The 19617-nt window shown below is 41.3% G+C and overlaps 1 long non-coding RNA gene across 1 annotated transcript in view; it reads right to left on the minus strand.

Annotated features, from left to right (window-relative positions):
* LOC146829231 (uncharacterized) overlaps positions 1-19617 on the minus strand; it is a 151178-nt gene that overhangs the window by 104557 nt on the left and 27004 nt on the right. The window contains exon 2 of the long non-coding RNA XR_014962206.1: positions 12348-12486. This is a non-coding gene — a long non-coding RNA (uncharacterized LOC146829231). The remainder of the gene's footprint in view (positions 1-12347; positions 12487-19617) is intronic.

Here is a 19617-nt window from a genome sequence, read left to right on the forward strand (position 1 = left end):
CCTCCATCCTCTGCAAATAACGAACATACCAACGTCGCTTCAGCTGTTTGTCCCTATTTACTTGAATTCACACAAAATACGCGACAAGTGTCAACCTCTCTTGAGTGGAGAATAAGTTTATTTGGAAACTTGATTTGAAGTTAACTATTTTTTGCTATTGGCTATCTGGACTTGGATTGCCTTGAATATTTTTGTTATCTACTAAAGTAAAGTGAGAAGGAGCACAGAAGCTGCTTGTACTCAGTTGGATACTTTGTACTATACTCCTGGAAACATACAGCTGGTAAGTGGAATTTTCATGTCTACAGAATATGCGTTTAATACTCACTTAAGTCAGAGATAGCATATCTGAGTGGAATACTTTTAAGGGATATTTTTCTCTTCCTTTTCTCAGGTTATGACTTATGGTTTCCCTTCTGACGGGAAGTCCTGAATTCGTTGAGGGAATCAAGAGGTGTTCGTTGGTCCTGAGTGTATTACCCACATCTCCTTCAGTTAGCCTTTTGTATGCAGTTATAAAAGCTTCATAGATAGGCTGCCTCTGGGAGTGTGGGGAGCTTCTCTTCGTTCCTGTGGTTCGGGTTCTTCTCCAGGTCAGTGACGCACCCGACAGAAAGCCAAGCCTACGAATTCCATTCCACCCGAACGAAGATGAACCTGGAAGGGGCAAGTTCCCTTTTAAACCTTGCATCCCAAAGGCCTTCTTTGGAGGACCTTGCGGCAGCCACAGTGGACTTGCAGAGTGAAGTAGGGAGACTAAGGGTAGAGAATCAGCGGCTCCATACAGAGCTAGCTCAAGCGAAATTACAGGCTTCTTCAGATAGTAATCCAAACAGATTGGTGCATGAGAACAAGAAGACATACATACAACCTGCTCGATTCACTGCCCCCTCTTTCTCTATGGGTATGGTCCCCCCGCACACTGAAAACCCTCAACCTGTGCATGTAACAGTTCAAGCACCTAGTTCACCTCTAGCCATGCCAGAGAGATTCACTGGGGATAGTTCCAAATTTGGGGAATTTATGAACCAATGCCTTTTACATTTCATGTGTAAAGCAACTGCATTTTCCGATGATGCTGCCAAGGTAGCCTTTGTAATTTCTTACTTGAGCGGAAATGCAGCCAAATGGGCCATTCCCTTGGTTGAGAATAACGATCCTCTCTTGTATGACTTCCAGCTGTTCAAAGAAAAGATGTGAAGCTTATTTGCTAAACATACTTTTGTCCAAGCTAGCGACAATGAATTATTAAATTTAAGACAGGGGTCGAAAGATCTCCTCATGTATCTCACGGAATTTAATAGACTTGTAGTTGAAACCCACTGGCCTGAAGAAAAACAGACATCCTTATTTTATCGTGGACTAAATGACGATTTAAAAGATCTGCTTTCTCAGATAGTGGACCCCCCAGAAGACTGCCATGCGTTTATCGACCTTGTAGTTAAACTTGACCACCGATTAAATGAAAGAAAGGGTGAGAGATCCCTTAATACCTTGTCTCGTTTCTTGTTAACCCGAGGTGATAAAAAAGATATCCGAGAAAACAAAGATACCAGTGAACTGATGCAAATAGGTAGTGTAAGAGCTCCATTGACGCTGAACGAAAAAGACAGACGAAGGAAGAATAATTTATGTTTATACTGTGGCAAGGGAGGACATTATGCTAGAGACTGTCAGTCTAAACCCCGTCTACCTTCTAAAATAATCGCTGGAAGTCAGAATCATATGCCACCTTTGGAAAACTAAACAACTTGAAGAAACATGAGACCGGTTCTTCAAGTTGTTGGTCCCCTGAGGTCTCCCAGCCTTTAGCTTATGTATCGGCACCTGTTGCAAAACACTTTACCCTGTCTGTTACGTTAATCATCTCAGATCAACATCGAAAAGCCTTAGCTATTCTCCTTGATTCTGGGGCCACAGGCAATTTTTCAGATATCTGTCTAGCACACGCCTTAAGCATTCCTTTTTTACCCAAATCTAAGCCAGAACCAATAAGAGCAGTAGATGGGAGTGAACTATCATCTGGTCTAATAACGTATCATACTCCAGACTTAACCTTGGTGTGTAGCAACGGCCATTCTGAATCTCTTCGATTTGATTTAATTGATACACCAACTTTTGGAGCCATCTTAGGGGTTCCGTGGTTGTAAACCCACAACCCTCATATAGACTGGATTTCTCGTAAGGTCACTCTAAAGTCTCCTTATTGTATACTACACTGTTACAATGAAGCCAGCCAAGTAGAAAATGGGAGACATCCATTGCAACGCATGTGTTAGGTCGCATGCATTTGCGTCGTAAGTGTTACAACGCAAGCGACGTTAGGACGCAGATCATTACGCCGCGCACCATTACAACGCATGCGCATTCACCACGCATACGCTTTTAGATCGTATGTGGTGTAATGGACGCGAGGCGGGCGGCACGGACAAGCACCGGGGAAGAGGCGGAGGAGCACCGGGTCGACGCAAGGAGAAAAAGGTAAGGGGGCTTAAAGTTTAGGGTTTAGGGCAGTGTGTGGAGATTAGGGTTTAGGGCATTGTCTGGACATTAAGGTTTAGAGCAGTGTTTAGGGTTTAGGGCAGTGGCTGGGGATTGTGATGACAGTGTAGTGTTTAGGGTTTAGGGCAGTGTCTGGAGATTAGTGTTTAGGGTTTAGGGCAGTGGCTGGGGATTGTGCTGACAGTGTAGTGTTTAGGGTTTAGGGCAGTGTGTTTTGCGTAGTGTATTAGGGGTTAGGCCTTAGGGTTTAGGGAAGTGTAGGGTACTTTTTTAGGCTTTAGGCAAGTGTGTTTTATGTTGGGGGTATTTGAGGAAAAATCGCGATGCTAAACCATGCAGGGTGTTTGTGTGTGTTGTAAATGTGTTTGGCATGTCTTTGAATGCGTACGCTAATAATGGTTTGCATGGTGAAAGACTGCGTTGTACGTGTGCATGCGATGTGAAGACACCGATGTAAAGGGATGCGATGTAAACGTTTGCGATGTCGCATCATACATCCGTAGAAAACCCTCTATGCTGCTCACTCGATACTGGTGGAGAAACACTTGGAGTTCCCCCTGTTATGAAGACTATAAAGAAGTTTTTGATGAGGTCAGTGCTACGGTCCTTCCCCCGCATAGGAGTTATGATTGTCGCATCGACTTGATTCCAGGAGCCGAGTTACCGGTTAGCAGAGTGTATGCTCTTACTGAACCTGAAACAGAATACTTACAAAAATACATATCTGAAATGCTGGAGAAAGGTTTCAGTCGACATTCTACATCTCCTGTGTCATTTTCCTCATCCCTAAAAAAGAAGGGGGTCTGCGCGCCTGCCTAGATTACCACGCTCTGAATAAGGTTACCATTAAGAATAAATATCCGCTTCCCCTTATTTCAGTTCTGCTAGACCAAGTACGTGGGGCCAAAATTTTCACTAAGTTAGATCTCAGAGGGGCCTACCATTTAATAAGAATTAAAGAAGGAGACGAATGGAAAACTGCGTTTTGCACTAAATTTGGTCTATACGAATATTGTGTTATGCCATTCGGACTCTGTAATGCCCCTGCAGCTTTTCAGTTCTTCATTAATGACATCTTAAGGGAATATCTGGATCTGTTTGTGATAGTCTACATAGACGACATCTTAATTTATTCACAGTCCGAAGAAGAGCATGTGGGGCACGTGAAGAAAATACTACAAAGGCTCAAAGATAACCATTTGTTTGCAAAGTTAGACAAGAGTAAATTTCACACTACTAAAGTGGAATTTCTGGGCTTTGTAATCTCTCCAGAGGGAATTTACATGGACCCTAAGAAGGTAGAGGCCTTGAGTAATTGGGCTAGCCCTACCTCAGTAAAAGAAGTGCAGTCCTTTATTGGATTTGCCAATTTCTATAGAAGATTCATTGACCATTTTTATGAACTCATTTCACCTATCACCCGATTACTTCTTAAGGGCGTTACCTTTACGTGGTCCCCAGAAGCGGAGCAGGCCTTTGTGCAGTTGAAGAAAAAGTTCACCACCTCTCCCGTTATGAAACATGCTGACATTACCCAACCTTACTACGTGGAAGCTGATGCCTCCCAATTCGCGGTTGGAGGGGTATTATCTCAAAGAGACAAGATGACTGGTCATCTTCATCCGGTAGCCTATTTCTCCAAGAAACTCCATCCGGCTGAACAAAATTATACCACTGGGGAGCGTGAGTTATTGGCAATAAAGTTGGCCTTCCAGGAATGGAGGCATTTTTATTGGGCTCCCCTCACACTGTTACCATCTATACGGATCATAGAAACCTACTATTTTTTGAATCCGCCAAAGCCTTAACTCCCCGACAAATGAGATGGGTCTTGTTTTTTAGTGAATATGACTTTGTTATCACCTATAGACCAGGTGCTCAACAAGGTAAAGCGGACGCTCTGTCTAGAATTGGACAAGAAAAAGACGTCCACATGAACGTATGTCCTCCTATCATACCTTGTCATAAAATCATAGGAGCAGGATACCAAAGAGAACGCTCTTTTCCACCTTTGCTCGATCAGTTGTTACATGCTTACTCTACTATATCTGTACAGGATTGGATAAACAACCCTGAAAATACTGTACAGGAAGGGCTGTACTACCATAACAACAGACTGTACATACCTACTGCTGACTTACAACAACAGATCATCAAATGGTGTCATGCTACTTCGCTAGCTGCACACCCAGGTGGGGAAAAAACCGTGCAAACATGCCAACGTTGGTTTTGGTGGGAAGGGATGACAAAGGACATACTGACTTATGTGAAAACCTGTTCTGTATGTGCTAGACAGAAGGCATTGCATACAGCCCCTGCAGGTCTATTACAACCCATGGCAATTCCTGAAATACCTTGGCACTCTATAAGCATGGATTTTATTACAGATCTCCCACAGATAAGAGGATATCATACCATCTTAGTAGTGGTTGATATATTCACCAAGATGGCCCATTTCATTCCCTTAAAGAAGTTCCCCTCTTCTAAAGAGCTTGTACACGTGTTTCTTGAGCAGATAGTCAGGTTGCATGGTCTTCCCTCTATTATCATAACGGATAGAGGGGCTCAGTTCGTGTCCCGCTTTTGGCAGGGAATATGTACCACACTTGGAATACATAGACTCTCCACTGCATACCACCCGCAAACAGACGGTCAAACTGAAAGGACTAATCAAACCCTCGAACAATACTTAAGGTGTCTGCTCGCTACGATCACCTCTGATTGGGTTAATGCTCTTCCATTGGCTGAATTTCCATACAACAATACCACACATTCTTCCACTGGTTTTTCCCCTTTTTTCCTTTTGCAAGCTCATCATCCTCGATTCCTGCCCTTTCCGTTACCCACCCCTTTAGTAGAAATCCCTGCAGTACATACACATCACTCAATTCTTTTGGAAGTTTGGAAAAAGGCCAAACACAAATTAGCAATTGCAAAGGAAGCCATGAAACAACAAGCAGGTAAACATCGTAGTCCTGCCCCTGATCACCATGTAGGTGATAGAGTATGGTTATCCACCAAGAATTTAAGATTAGAAGGTCCCCGGAAGTTACAACCTAGATATATAGGTCCTTATACTATCACCAAGGTTATTACCCATGTTACTCTAAAATTACAACTGCCAGAAGAAATGCATATTCACCCAGTGTTCCACACATCCTTACTCAAAAGATATATCCCTTCAGCTGAACCAGAAGTACCCCCTCCCCCCGTCACTGAAGACGGAGAGAAAGAATTTGAAGTGAAACGTATTCTTGACTCTCGCAGATATCGAGGCAAAATACAGTATTTAATTGATCGGGTAGGCTATGCACCTGAGGATAGACCATGGGAACCTGCAGAAAATGTGCATGCTTCAGTCCTAGTGCGTCGCTTTCATGCCCTTCACCCTTCAAAACTCCGTCCGGTGAATAGGCCTTTGGGTGGGAGAACTGTCAGAGCCCACGCTTCTTGCATAATCAAATGGCCCCAATACTGTATAGCAAGTGGAGAGGGAGGGCATGTTCTGTAGACATGAACAATTCTTTATAGAGATTCCCTTGCCATGCTTCCGGAAGGACGGGAAAGAGTTTACACACGCTACCTTAACTGTTAAATGCGAGTCAGCTGTGTGAGCCCTTGCTTGGCTTTCAGATCCTGACCGGTGTCTTCGCCTTCGCCCAGAAGATTCCTTGTGGAGTTCCTGTTCCAAGCTCCGAGATCGAAGCGGTACCCTTTTTTTATTTGTGAACTCTGTGCGCACAGTTTATTTTTTTGTTAACAGCTGACTCGCAACCGCGGTTATTTTTTTTTTTAACTCGCGGTCGTGTCCATTTGTTTTGTTTGTAACTGCGTCCGTCTCCTTTGACTCGCGGCCGAGTTTCCTCCGCATTTTATTTGTGGACGCGTTTCATTTGTTTACCCAGCATACGCATCTTCGCTCGTAAGACGCGGATGTCCCCCTTTGGCGGCTGTGAATGAATTTGGCTTGCGGGCGCTTTTGTCCTGCCTTTTTTTTTTTATCTTAGAGACTGCATAAAAAGCACTCAAACCTCTATGTCTACTACCTGCTGACGTTTAGCCGCGTCTAAGTATTTTTCAGTCTGCCTCCATCCTCTGCAAATAACGAACATACCAACGTCACTTCAGCTGTTTGTACCTATTTACTTGAATTCACACAAAATACGCGACAAGCGTCGACCTCTCTTGAGTGGAGAATAAGTTTATTTGGAAACTTGATTTGAAGTTAACTATTTTTTGCTCTTGGCTATCTGGACTTGGATTGCCTTGAATATTTTTGTTATCTACTAAAGTAAAGTGCGAAGGAGCACAGAAGCTGCTTGTAGGCAGTTGGATACTTTGTACTATACTCCTGGAAACATACAGCTGGTAAGTGGAATTTTCATGTCTACAGAATATGCGTTTAATACTCACTTAAGTCAGAGATAGCATATCTGAGTGGAATGCTTTTAAGGGATATTTTTCTCTTCCTTTTCTCAGGTTATGACTTATGGTTTCCCTTCTGATGTGAAGTCCTGAATTTGTTGAGGGAATCAAGAGGTGTTCATTGGTCCTGAGTGTATTCCCCATATCTCCTTCAGTTAGCCTTTTGTATGCAGTTATAAAAAGCTTCATAGATAGGCTGCCTCTGGGAGTGTGGGGAGCTTCTCTTTGTTCCTGTGGTTCGGGTTCTTCTCCAGGTCAGTGACGCACCCGACACTGTTATCATATTTCTTCAGGCCCTGGATTAGAGTTATCATATTTCTTCAGGCTGGGTTATTCCAATACGGTGCATAATGTATTCTCTGACCATGCTATGCTCATTAGGGAATTTATTTAGGGGATACTAGAACGTCTTCCAAAAGATGGGTCTTTAATAAATCTTATCTCAACAATGAAACATGGGTCTCTGAACTCAAAGATATGATTAGAGAATTTATAATTCGCAATACTGGTACCGCCCCTCTCAGTATTATCTGGGACGCCCTAAAGGCTTTTATACGTGGTATTATAATTGCGAAAGATGCTGCCACGTCCATCGCCGCCAGGGCTATAAAAAACTCCTTCGAACATTGTATTCAGGTTCTTAGTGATCTAAGACAACAAAATTCCTCTAGAAATATCCAAGGTCAACTAGATGAAGCTAAACGTGAATTTAGTACATATTTATTTGAGCAAGGAGAGGCGCTCTTTCGTAGTCAATATCAGAAAGTCTACGAAGAAAGTAATTTTACAGGTAGATTTCTAGCCTGGCAGGCTAAAGAACAAGCTGCCTCCAATTTTATCCCTGGTTTAATTTGTCCTGTTACTGATCAATACGTGACTGATTCAGATGGGTTGGGCAAGATAATGCACTCTCATTACCAAAAAATATATAGCCATAAGCATGAAATAGATCAGCTAAAACTAAACGCTTTCCTGAGAAAGGAGGTGATCCCTTCTCTCTCCGAAGCTGAGCAGTTAAATATGGTCAGTGAATTCTCCCTACTAGAGTTACAATCGGTAGTGAAAGAACTTCCATTAGGGAAAACTTCCGGACCCGATGGATTACCTGCCGAATTTTTTAAAGTTTTTTTTCCTGCCTTCTCTGACCTTTTTTTTCAACTCATTAATTCTATGCTTGCTGGAGCTTCCATCCCAGATTCGTTTCGCGAGGGCACGGTGGTCAACTTTCTGAAGAAGGGGAAGAACGCCAAGGATCCTAATTCATATCGCCCCATTACTTTGTTAAATACGGACTATAAGATTGTTACTAAATTACTCGCTATTCGTTTTAACCATATTGCCCCGGGTCTGATCCATGAAGATCAAAATGGGTTTATTGGCAGACAATTGATGACTAATACCCACTATCTTTCGGAAGCCCTGGATTATTTTCAAACATTGAGGATCCCAGCCTTAATTATGTTATTTGATGCGGAAAAAGCTTTTGATTTGGTGGTTTGGGAAACTCTTTTTATTATTTTGCAATATTTTCACATCCCATTAATTATTATTAATTTTATTCGCAATCTTTACACGGGTGCCAAAGCAAATATTATCATCAATTCAGTGCCAGTGGGAGATGTGTTAGTTAATCGGGGTACACGTCAGGGCTGCCCTCTATCACCAATTCTTTTTGCTTTCTTTATTGAACCCCTTGCAATCGCAATTCGGCAGTGTGTAGAAATTTTGCCCCCGATTCCATTAATGTCAAAAATAAAACTCTACGTTGATGATATTATGCTTCTCATTAAATCTGATTTGCAGTCTCAAGTTAGGGTATTGGAATTTGAGTCTCTCGGAGGTTATCGCATTAATAAAAAAAAGACAGAAATATTGATCTGTGGCAATCATAAACCTGCATTATATCCGGACCTATGGGGCTGCATTAATAATAAACCCAAACGATATCTGGGGGTATTTTTCACAGCCTCAGTTACAGATCTCTTCAGTCTTAATTTTGAACCCCTCCTTCAGAAAGTTGACTTAATGCTTACTCGTTGGAATAAATTACCACTATCAATCTTGGGCCGCGTCGCCTTGATTAAAATGTCTATTTTACCGGTGTTTAATTTTTTGTTCTCAACGATTCCTTGCTGTCTTCCGGGTCGTTTTTTCACCAAAATCGAATCTATATTTACGCGCTTTTTGTGGGCACACAAAACGCCCCGCATTGCGCTGAACACTCTCTATGAGGATTTGGATAACGGCGGTCTCGCATTACCTAATATTAGAGATTATTATAATGCTTACTTTGCTCAGTACTTGACTCGATTTAAATCTCCAATATCAAACTCTAACGTATTTATTAGTTTTTTCTTTGATTTAATTTTTTCGGAAAGTCAGATTTCTCCCCCCCTTCAAGTTCCTAAATCTCCTAAATTGGTTAGGTACAAAGTAATTGCCTGGTTTTTCAGGAAACGTATGGCTATGTTAAAAAGATATTCTCTATCCCTGTTTTATTCCTCATCTCCGTTGATTAATCTACTTGCATTTCATGGACAGGTGATTGGTTCTGATTTAATGGGTCATTGGACAAATGCCGGATTTAGCAAAGTGGGTGATTTTTTACAATATGCAAGGTGGATAACGCCGACGGAGATGCAATTACTAATTCCAAGAAATTTTTTGTTGACTGGTTCCCATACTTATATTTATCAATTTCTTCAGCAATATGTTCCCTCATCATTTATTTAGATTTCTTCCTTAAATAATGACCTCTTTTTTAATGATAAGTTGATAAGGAAACCTGGAGAGTGGAAATGCCGTCTTGCTCAATCAAGACAAAGGGATTTGTGCGCCAAAGCTGTAAAAAAATGGTGGGAACAAGAAAGTCATGTTTTGACATTTTCTACATGGCAAACTATTAACAAGCTTAATTTTTCTACATTAAGGGGAGCCAACTGGCGTAGAATGTTATTTTTTGGAAAATGGCTTTTGTATCGTACCCCGGCGGTAATAGCCAAAATGTATAGTAACTATCTTCCAAATTGCTTTCGTTGTTTAAACTTCGCCCCTGCAAATTGGACTCATGTAATCGCTGACTGTTCCTTGGTTAAAGCATTCTGGCGGGACATTTTTGTTTTTTTAAGCTCTAACTGTCACATTCAGATATCCTCGAATGTAAAATTGATGCTTTATGGTTACGATTCGCACCTTAATCTATCTGTATCATTTGTTAAACTAGTTTATATTTGTATGGCTGTTGCCAGATCATTGTTACTTCAAAATTGGCGTACTAATCAATCTCCATCTATGCTCGAATGGTTTTCCAAAATGCGGAAAGTAAAGAGGAGTGAGCGAAGTTACGCTTTGAGGATAGGGGGGGGAAGGAAATTTGAAAAAACCTGGGGGACTTTTTTCGATTAATTTCTATAAATAATCTCTGCGTTTGCTGAGTATGGAGAATTGTAAATTAACTATCAGTGTATATTCATTGTTGAAAGCAGGGAATGCTCTACGAGGAAGTCTTGGGCTGTTTTTCTTCATTGTTTATATATTATATTTTACATTTTGTATATGTATGACACCATTCAACTTCAATAAAAAATTTATAAAAATAAATATATACATTTCTTCAGGCCCTGGATTAGAGTTGGTGAGGCATGGCGGCGCCAGCGTGGATACTGAGAGGACATGGAGCATGGCGTTACCAGCATCTAAATGTGAGAGTTCAAGGATGTTCTGTTTCTGCTGATGGCTTCTTTGATGGTCTTGGTACAATACTTTGCTTTGGCTGGTGTGATAAGCAGTCTGCATGTTGCATGGAGGGACCTCAGTATCATGAGTTCATCAGGAGTTTGGTTTTTCTTCCATTTTCTTTCCTGTCTGCAAGATCCTTTATTGTCAGGAAAGATATTTAGAGAACCAGGGTGCTGAATCTTTGACTTTCAGATTCATGTTTTAATTAGGGCATGGGTGTTCAAATATGTTTGCAAAAACGTGTTGCAGTTGATTTCAATACCCAAACGGCCTGCCCTGGTCCTAACAAGCCCGCACATGCAATGCTCTTGTTTGTGTTCACCCATTGCTAGGGACACCAGTGAGATGGGATGCCCTGAAGAGTTGATTTAATTAGAGAGAAAGAAATGATGTCATGCCCTGCACAGATGAATGCTGTGAGATACAGTGAGGCCACCTGCAGTGCAGATGGGAAATGAAGTTCTCTCACAAAGCTTCCTCTTTAAAAAAAGTTGGTTTTGGTAATAAACCAGTGAGGACACTTTCTGTACAGGTGGTCTAGAAGAGAACATTGAGTGATTTCGCCATCATTTCTCACTTTTGTGTAGAAAACCCCTGGTTACAATAAGTTGTATGACAAAAAGACCATTTTAACAAAGAGGTTGTGTACATTTTTAGATTCTTGTCCCTTATGCAAAAAGTTTGGCTTTTCGAAGTGACCAAGGCTTTGCAGTATATAAGCGTCACCATTGTTGTCAAAACCAGGGGCACAGCTTCCATTGGTGCACCACCACCAGCAGTGGCACTGGGGCCCAGAGGCATGACAGGTCCACTGAACCCCCGTTATTGTTGTAATTCACAATTCAAACAGTGACCATAGGGACAATTTCCTTCCTTACACTAGGTCTCATGACATACTGGAAGAAGACTGAAAGTACTCCAAATCACGCTTTTAACTTGGTTAAATATTGTTTGAAAGACTCATTAAAATCGTGTATCTAGTTGAGACGAGTTTTCTGTGCAATTGAATGAATGAAAGAATGAATGCTGAATGAAGCAGCTTTTGCTGAAACCCACATATTCACTCTGGATGTAGTCTGTAATATGTACCAGAAGGAAGCAGAATATGGAGATAAAAAAAGAAAGAAAGAAAAGCAATAAGCAGACCTACTCATAAGCACTGCAGGGAGTCATATACAAATATATGTGAATTCATTTTTTTTAATTAAAAATTTCAAAATCTATCGCAAGAAATTACATGAAGGCATCAAGTGAAGTAGGTTGTATACAGTGTAGTGTAGATTATTTCCATCTGACCTCTTTATGTTGCTTAATCAATCCACTTTGTGCATCATTGCCTGCCTTGAAGAACATCTGCTACATTATAGTAGATTAGCAATTCGTCCTCACTGCGACCAACCCTTAACAATCATTCCATAACCCGAGTCCGAGATGCTTCATCTCACATACTCACTTCACACGCCTCTTCTGTGATCAGTCTATACACCACATGCATAACCCTGTCTACTACACTCTCCTCATTTTCATCTTGTGCCAGGGCAAAGGAGACAAGGTTTGAATGCGCTATTTAAATAATATGCATGGAGTTGCGCAAGCACGTGAAACAAGATGTGGGCCCCTGCTGATCCTCTGTGAAGCCCACATTTACGGCAATAATTTCTATGAATGAAGTCAGGTAATACCTGCTTATTTAGGCTTATGTCAGCTCAGTGAAGTCAGCGCTTCGTGGTGGTGCCATTTCCAGAGCGTTTTATGAAGTTTTGAGGCCAGTTTTATTGAGGAATTTCTTCCCAGTCTTTCAGCACAGCTCTGCTGAAGTTGCTGTCAAGAAGGAGGAGTTAGCGTCAGAAAAGGGCACGGCTGAACACTAAACCACTCCCACAGCTGGATTTTGAAAATCGTAATCGACAGTATGACCTGCGCATCTATAATTTAACAGAACAGGTAGAAGGCAATGACAGCAGGCAATCTTTAGTAAAATGGTCGCCTTGTCTTTTGCATTTAAAGTTCCCAGAGAAATTTGAAATTCACAAAGCACACAGAATTCCCTCTCATCGTAATCCATGTCATGACAAACCGCAACAAATGATCTTTAAAGTTTTGCGTCACCATCATTTAGTGATGAACCGGTAAGCAACAAGAGAGATCCCGCATTTAATGGTGAATGGCAATAAAATTTACATCCATCAAGACTTTGGTAAGGAAACTGTAAACATATGCAAAGAATTCACTGACCTTAGACCACGACTAATAAGTTCTGAAAAATTAGAATTCCATTTTCACATATTCCTGAAATGATGGTTGAATGTTTCTTCACTAATGTCTTAGTCAACTGGGTGTATACTTAGTGCTGGGACGCCAGCGGCAGCCATCTGCTCTAGGAGTGCTTCTAAGTTAAGGTCTTAAATATGGACTTTTTGACCCGTTTAGTATGAGAATCTGGGAAGACGTTATCTCCAAGTCATTTCATCGCCCGGAAGATCTATGTTATTCTTAGATCAACATTCTCCACTGTCCATGGAAAAGAATGAGCCTGATGCTTGATTCCTCTGCCGTAATTTATTTTCCTTTCAACTTGCTTTTCATTCTAAGCTTCACTATGAAGGTATTGTCTGGGCAGGTTATTCTTCCTTGTGCATGTGTATGATTCAGTAATATTATTTATGTGTCTACATTGTCTTATTTATGTTTGTACTTGTCTTTCCTTTGAATCCTGACACTTATTTTTAGAGCTACTCTTTATTCACCTTTTCATTTTTGAATATGGATAATGTTAATAACATTAAAATTGTTTTCTTTGAATGTTAAATCTTAAAGACATCCTGTTAAGCGTATTAAAGTTTTGAATTACTTAGCAAGAAATAAAGCGGACATTTGTTTACTCCAGGTAGCACATATTGATTATAGACTTTTAACTCACATTAAGAAAAAGTGGGTTAGTAATGTTATGTCTTCTCCTGCAGTTAACAAAAAAAATGGTGTTATACTTTTTGCAAAAAGATTACGTCTCCAAATAATGAACATATTTTCTGATGCAGATAGTTGTTATATTATATTCAAAATTCAAATTGATAATACAGTTCTTCTCTTGTTTAATGGATATGGCATGACAAAAGATGACCCTAATTTTTGGTCTCTCTTTACGTCTGAGGTGCTCAAATAAGGTAATGTTCCACTTATCATTGAAGGTGACTTTAACCTCATATGTGATCCTTTATTGGATAGAACATTGCAAACTAATTAGCGTCCACCCAAAGTTTTTTTTTTTCACTTTAAAATATTTTTTTAAACCTAAGTTGGTAGATATTTGCCGTTTACACCACCCAACAGAGAAATATTCAAAATTGTTCTCTAATCCTCATAATTCATATTCATGAATAGATTATTTATTCATTTCCTGTCAATTAATTAATTTAATTTCCACTCCGCTTATCCATAATATAGACATTTCTGATGATGCACTCATTTCCGGTATTCTACAATTTAGCACAACTCAACATGCTCAATGCAGATGGGGTATGAAGAGACATATTGTCCTTAATGAAAATAATAAACCAAACTTTTGTCGGCACTTCATTATTATTTTTATCTTAATCCAGAAGGCTCTAATTCTATTGTAACTCCTTGAAATACATTTAAGGCATATATTTTAGGGGGTAACCATATCTCTTATGGCACATGAAAACAAATCAATTAACTCTAAAATTAAAGATTTGGACAAGCAGATTGCAAAAGTTAAATGACTTTTTATGACATCCAACGATCTCAAATATAAAATACAATTGCAACAACTTTTATATGAATTAAATTCAATATAATGAAAAGTGCAGGCATACAAATTATCATTAGTAAGGCTACATTTTTTGTGCTAATAGAGCTGGTAGACTTTTGGCAAATTATCTGCGTATTCAAAAAGATAAAACTCAAATTAATGCAATCCATGGTTTAAATTGTAACATTGCATTATCTCACTAAGACATAGTAAATGACTTTTTCAGTTATTACTCAACCTTATGCAATAATACTCCATCTGGTGAATCTTCGCATATTGATAGTTTTTTTGAAACAGTTGTGGATTACCAAAAATATTCCAATCCTTTGAAGATGAATTAAATTTGCTGATTTATGTGGAAGAAGTTGATTTGGCTATTAAGTCTCTTAAATTGTGTAAATATCTTGATCCAGGTGGCATTTGAGCTAAATTTTCCAATAAATTTTATTTGCACCTCATACCTTATTTGTTTACGCTTTTTACTCATTTTAGTACCTCAGGATCAACATCTGGATCCTTTACTGAAGCCCTGATTATAGTTCTTCGGAAACCTAACAAAGATACAGTGCTTGATTTTCAAAGAAAATAAGTGCTAGGGCCCTCGTCGGGAGGCCACTGCAGCGTGCACCACACATGACAGCATCAACGCAACTACTAGCCATTACACTCTTACAAGTGTGGCCATTCAAACAAGTCCAGGCTCCCAAAGCTATAATGAATGGCTTGGGGGTCAGGTAATAGTCATTATAAGGTAGATTGAATTAACAAACAACTGTTCTTTTGCTCGTCTCTAAATTATGCAAACAGAGCCACTGTGTAGTGGACTGACATAAGCGCCAGTGTTGACAAATAAGTACCAATGCTAATCACCGGAAACCACCTGCTGAAATTAAACAGGGCACAAGTCCCATTATGACAAAGAAAAAACCGCTACTGCACTAGCTACTTATATATATATATGCTTAGGAAACCTGAGACTTCAGATTGCTACCCCACCTGATATTTGATTTTATCACCTGCCTTTGGAATCTATCTGTGAAATGTACACTTTGCAAAACCTTATCCATGACTGGTACCACATACCAGGCTGCTAGAAAAGCATGCACAGTATCACAACAGCACTATATTCAGAAGTAAGAGAGCCAGGACCCTTAGGGTGTGTTGTACTGAGTTCTCCCTGCAAGGGGAAGGGTACAGCACCTGCAGTTCTACAGCTTTGGAGTCAGCCACGCTGCTGCGCACACAGGAGCTACATTCCCCTTGAATAGGGGCATAGGAAACAGGTGTGTTAATCTGGGTGATAAGTATCTCTTTTGACATGGTTAGCCTCCACTTTTTGCCTGGAATTTGATGTGGTTTCAATTGTAGTGCACAGGATCCATGCCAACGAGGTCGCCTGTACTAGTGCATCTTCCCTAAAAACATATCCAGAATTGGTACTTCTGCCTCCTGTAAGTTCATAGTAAGTGGTGTCCTGGGTACCTAAAGCCTGGAAGATGAAGAGGGTCCCCTGGGACACCCACCCTCACTAGGACCATGCCACTGCCCCTGAAGCTTGCATGCACCTGTGAGGTGAAAAACTTCAAAATCGACATGGCCCCCTGCCTGAATGCAGTGCCAGCCAGCACTGTCTGAAGGTATAGATTTGTCACCCCTCTAGTAGGCCTTACAGCCCTAATGCAGGGTGCACTATACCACAGGTGAAGGCCTATCTGCATGAGTAGATAGGCCCCTACAATGCAAGTCAATTCTTAAATATTACAAGTGCCAGGGAAGCCATAAGAAATACATAGGCTGGAAACTCAACAACTCGAGTTCCCCAGCACCATGATAGCTTCATTGAAACCAGGAGCGTTTGGTACCAACCAATGCATTGTAATAAATCCACTCTGAGGTTAGTGTGAAATTTATTAAATCATGCACTCAGAGGGCACCTCGGAGGTGACCCCTGAAAACCTACCGACCCTGGTGTGGTCACTGACTGGCTTTAAGCAGCTGCCACACACAGACATGTTTCTGGACCCCTGGGTGGAAAGCCTCTGCTCTCTGGGACCAGAAACAATGCACATCTTGGGCAAAGGTATCACACCTCTTCCCCCAGGATGGGCACAGTTCTCAAAAGGGAAGCTTCAAAGTCCTGCTGTCTTTGTAATGCAGCCCCCGGGCCCTCTGCTAGCAGCAGATGGCAGCCCCCGTTTAACACACTCACTTTGGGAAGGAAAATTTAGAAAGACTAGGAGGTGTGCCCACCTTTGCCATCTCCACCCCTCAGGTGGATGAGGCGATGTTAAGCACACTTTTCAGTCCCCTCTGTCTTGAAGATGAGGGGACTCCTCCAATCAGGGCTAGGACTATGCCCCCTCCCACAGGAGCATGGCATAATAGAGGGTGTAGTCACCCCAGGTGAGGTGCCCATTGGCCCTACCTGTTACTTCGTTAAAACGCCCCCTAAATCTAGTATTTAGAAGGCTCCTTAGACCTTGAAACTAGTTACCTGCAAACTAAGAAGGACTTGGAAGATGCCGTGCAGAGAAGCCTGAAGATGGCTACTGACTTGGTCCCAGCCCTACTAGCCTGTCTCCAGCTTTAAAACCCTGCGAGAAGACGACACCAGTCCCGCAGCCTGTGACTTCCAGAAATCTGGGGAACACTGCCTGAACTTTGACAGAGACCAGAAACCCTGAGCACAGCAGTTCTGTACCCAAGAAACCAACACAAATCACTTTGGTGCCCTCCGGATCCGTGAGTCTTGCCCACTCTGCACCCAACGCCTCTGGCCCATGTCCAGGTGGCCCATCGATCCACAACAGATTCCCAAGCGATCCTGACCTCAAGTCCAGCGTTGGCTAACAGCTCCTGGACTCCACAACGATGCCTGCAGACTGAAGCCAGAGGCTCCCCCTGACCACGACCGAATCCAGTAAGGAGATTCCAACATCTAAAGGCACCCCTGCACCCTAAGTTAGGCTTAGGGAGAAGGGGACACATTGAGCGCTGATGCTGATAATGGAGAACTGTTGTACTTTCTTATCGGAGCAAGCCTGGGAATCAAGGTTTTATCGGAGCAAGCCTGGGAATCAAGGTAATCTTGCCAAAGTTTGGGAACATCGTTGCCTAATGGAAGGTTACCTACGAGGAGGTGGCCTGACTGGATGGCGTGATTTTGCAAAGGATCATGGGGTACTACCTGTGGTATTGATGTATTGTAACTAGGGAAAGTGTCCAGGGAACTGCTGCCTTGCCTAAAGAGAGCATCTTAGAACTAGCCCTGTAGCTTTATGCTACTAGACCCAACTGATGTGAAGAGGCTTCTTGGGAAGACTTCACAAGCTGACACCTTAACTGATCGTGCCTTGAGAAAATGCTTTGTAGAATGTCACATTAGTGCTAATGTAGGGACAGCTCGATGCTTTATAACTACAAACTTCTGATGAAGGGGAATTTAGATGTCTGCTCAATAATCTTTTGCATCTGGATTCTCAAACGAATCATCTTGTGCTTGTTGCACCGCCTTAACTCCATCTGTAGGTTTGGCTTTGTATTAGTTCAATGTATTTCTACACCCTCACTTTGAGGTGCCTGTATGTTCAGTTATTTTTGGCTTTGTAATAAATCCACTTAACTGAACTGGGAGTCTGTGATTCTTAAGAGTCATAGTAAATTGAAACTGAAATGACTGATTGCCTATTTCTTTCCCCCCTGTGCTTTCATGCTGATAAAAACTCCCATTGGCCTGAGGTTCCAGAGCCGATCTAGAACGTGGAATCTGGCTCTTTCAATTCCTTACATCTCTAATTACCCCCTGCTGTCGCTGGACTTCCTTCTGCAGCCTCCGGTTTGACGCCTGTAGCCTTAGAAAAAGAGCTAACAGTAAATTGGGCTCTATGTTTGTTGCATCCTCCTTTGAAATCTACAATGGCAGCAGATGCCAACTTTGTAGCGTGTGTCTTTCAGACTCACAGCACTATAAATACCAAATGATGAGACGATCACAACCTCAATGTCATTCAAAAGATTGCTCTCAAAAAGATGGTGTAATTAACAAAAAGGAGAAGTTCAGACATCAAGGAGCAGGGGAAAGAAGGAAATAGGAAGTAAGAATGAAGGCAAAGAGTGATAGAGTGAAAGTAAGAAAGGGGGCAATAGAAAAGACAGGTCGGAGTTGAGATGGCTAGGGAGAGCACAAAAGAGGGATTGAGAAAAAGGATTTTGAGAGGAGCCAGTGTAGTAGTAGTAGTAATAACTTTATTCGATTGTAATCTTTACAATCATAAAAGTACAATTCATAAAACATACATTCATAAACAAATTTCATAAACAATTTAAAAACGAGCTATCCAGTTCATTTGTAAGACAGGCAGATTATGTAAGCATTATGAACCAGAGCAACAGGCAGGATAAGCAGGTTAAGAATATAAATAATTATACAAAGTTAAAAAGATTAAGAGGTACAACAATAATAACAGCATAGTTATCCTTCCATACTTTTCCTGAAAATGATGGCTAATTTTAAAAAACTGCATACATATAGAGTGCAGTCACAATTCAGTAGTTGAAGGAAATAAAGTGCTGGTTTAATCTGTGTGAATTTTAGTTTTTTTAGGCAAGGCTTTAAATATAGCCTCCGAGGTACTGAGTAGTAAGGACAGATAAATAAAAAGTGCGCCAAATCTTGCGGAGACTTTCCGTCGCAGCCGCAAGCAGGCAACACTTGACCTCGATGGGCCCCTCTTGGTACCGCCAGTAAGAGGTGAAACAGGTCAAAACGGAACCTTGTCAACAGAAAACGATCGTAGCCAGACATAGGCCATGATAAATACGGTTCCATTTGTAAACATGTTTTAAGTAGAACGTGTTTCCTGACACTGTTTTTCAAAAGCTCACCCTCCTCCCGTGCAAGGTACCTAGTTGACATAAATGTTTTTTTCATGAATGTAACATCTGCTTTAGTTATAGTAGTTGGGATTGAGAACAGGTCCGGCCGTCCCAATTCAGTGAGGCAATCTTTTATGTACTTCAGCCACGGGACCTTAAGCTTTCCATCCCAAGTTAATGCTTCTCTTAATATATCGGGAGTAAGAGGTATGTCCTTGTTTAGCCAAGAGTTCATCCAACATAATAAGGGGTTTGCTGCTATTCTATCACTAAGAAAGGGTACACCTAACTCCTCATGAACCGAG

The sequence above is a fragment of the Triturus cristatus genome, chromosome 5_2 (assembly GCF_964204655.1).
Source record: "Triturus cristatus chromosome 5_2, aTriCri1.1, whole genome shotgun sequence".
NCBI classification, from domain to species: domain Eukaryota; kingdom Metazoa; phylum Chordata; class Amphibia; order Caudata; family Salamandridae; genus Triturus; species Triturus cristatus.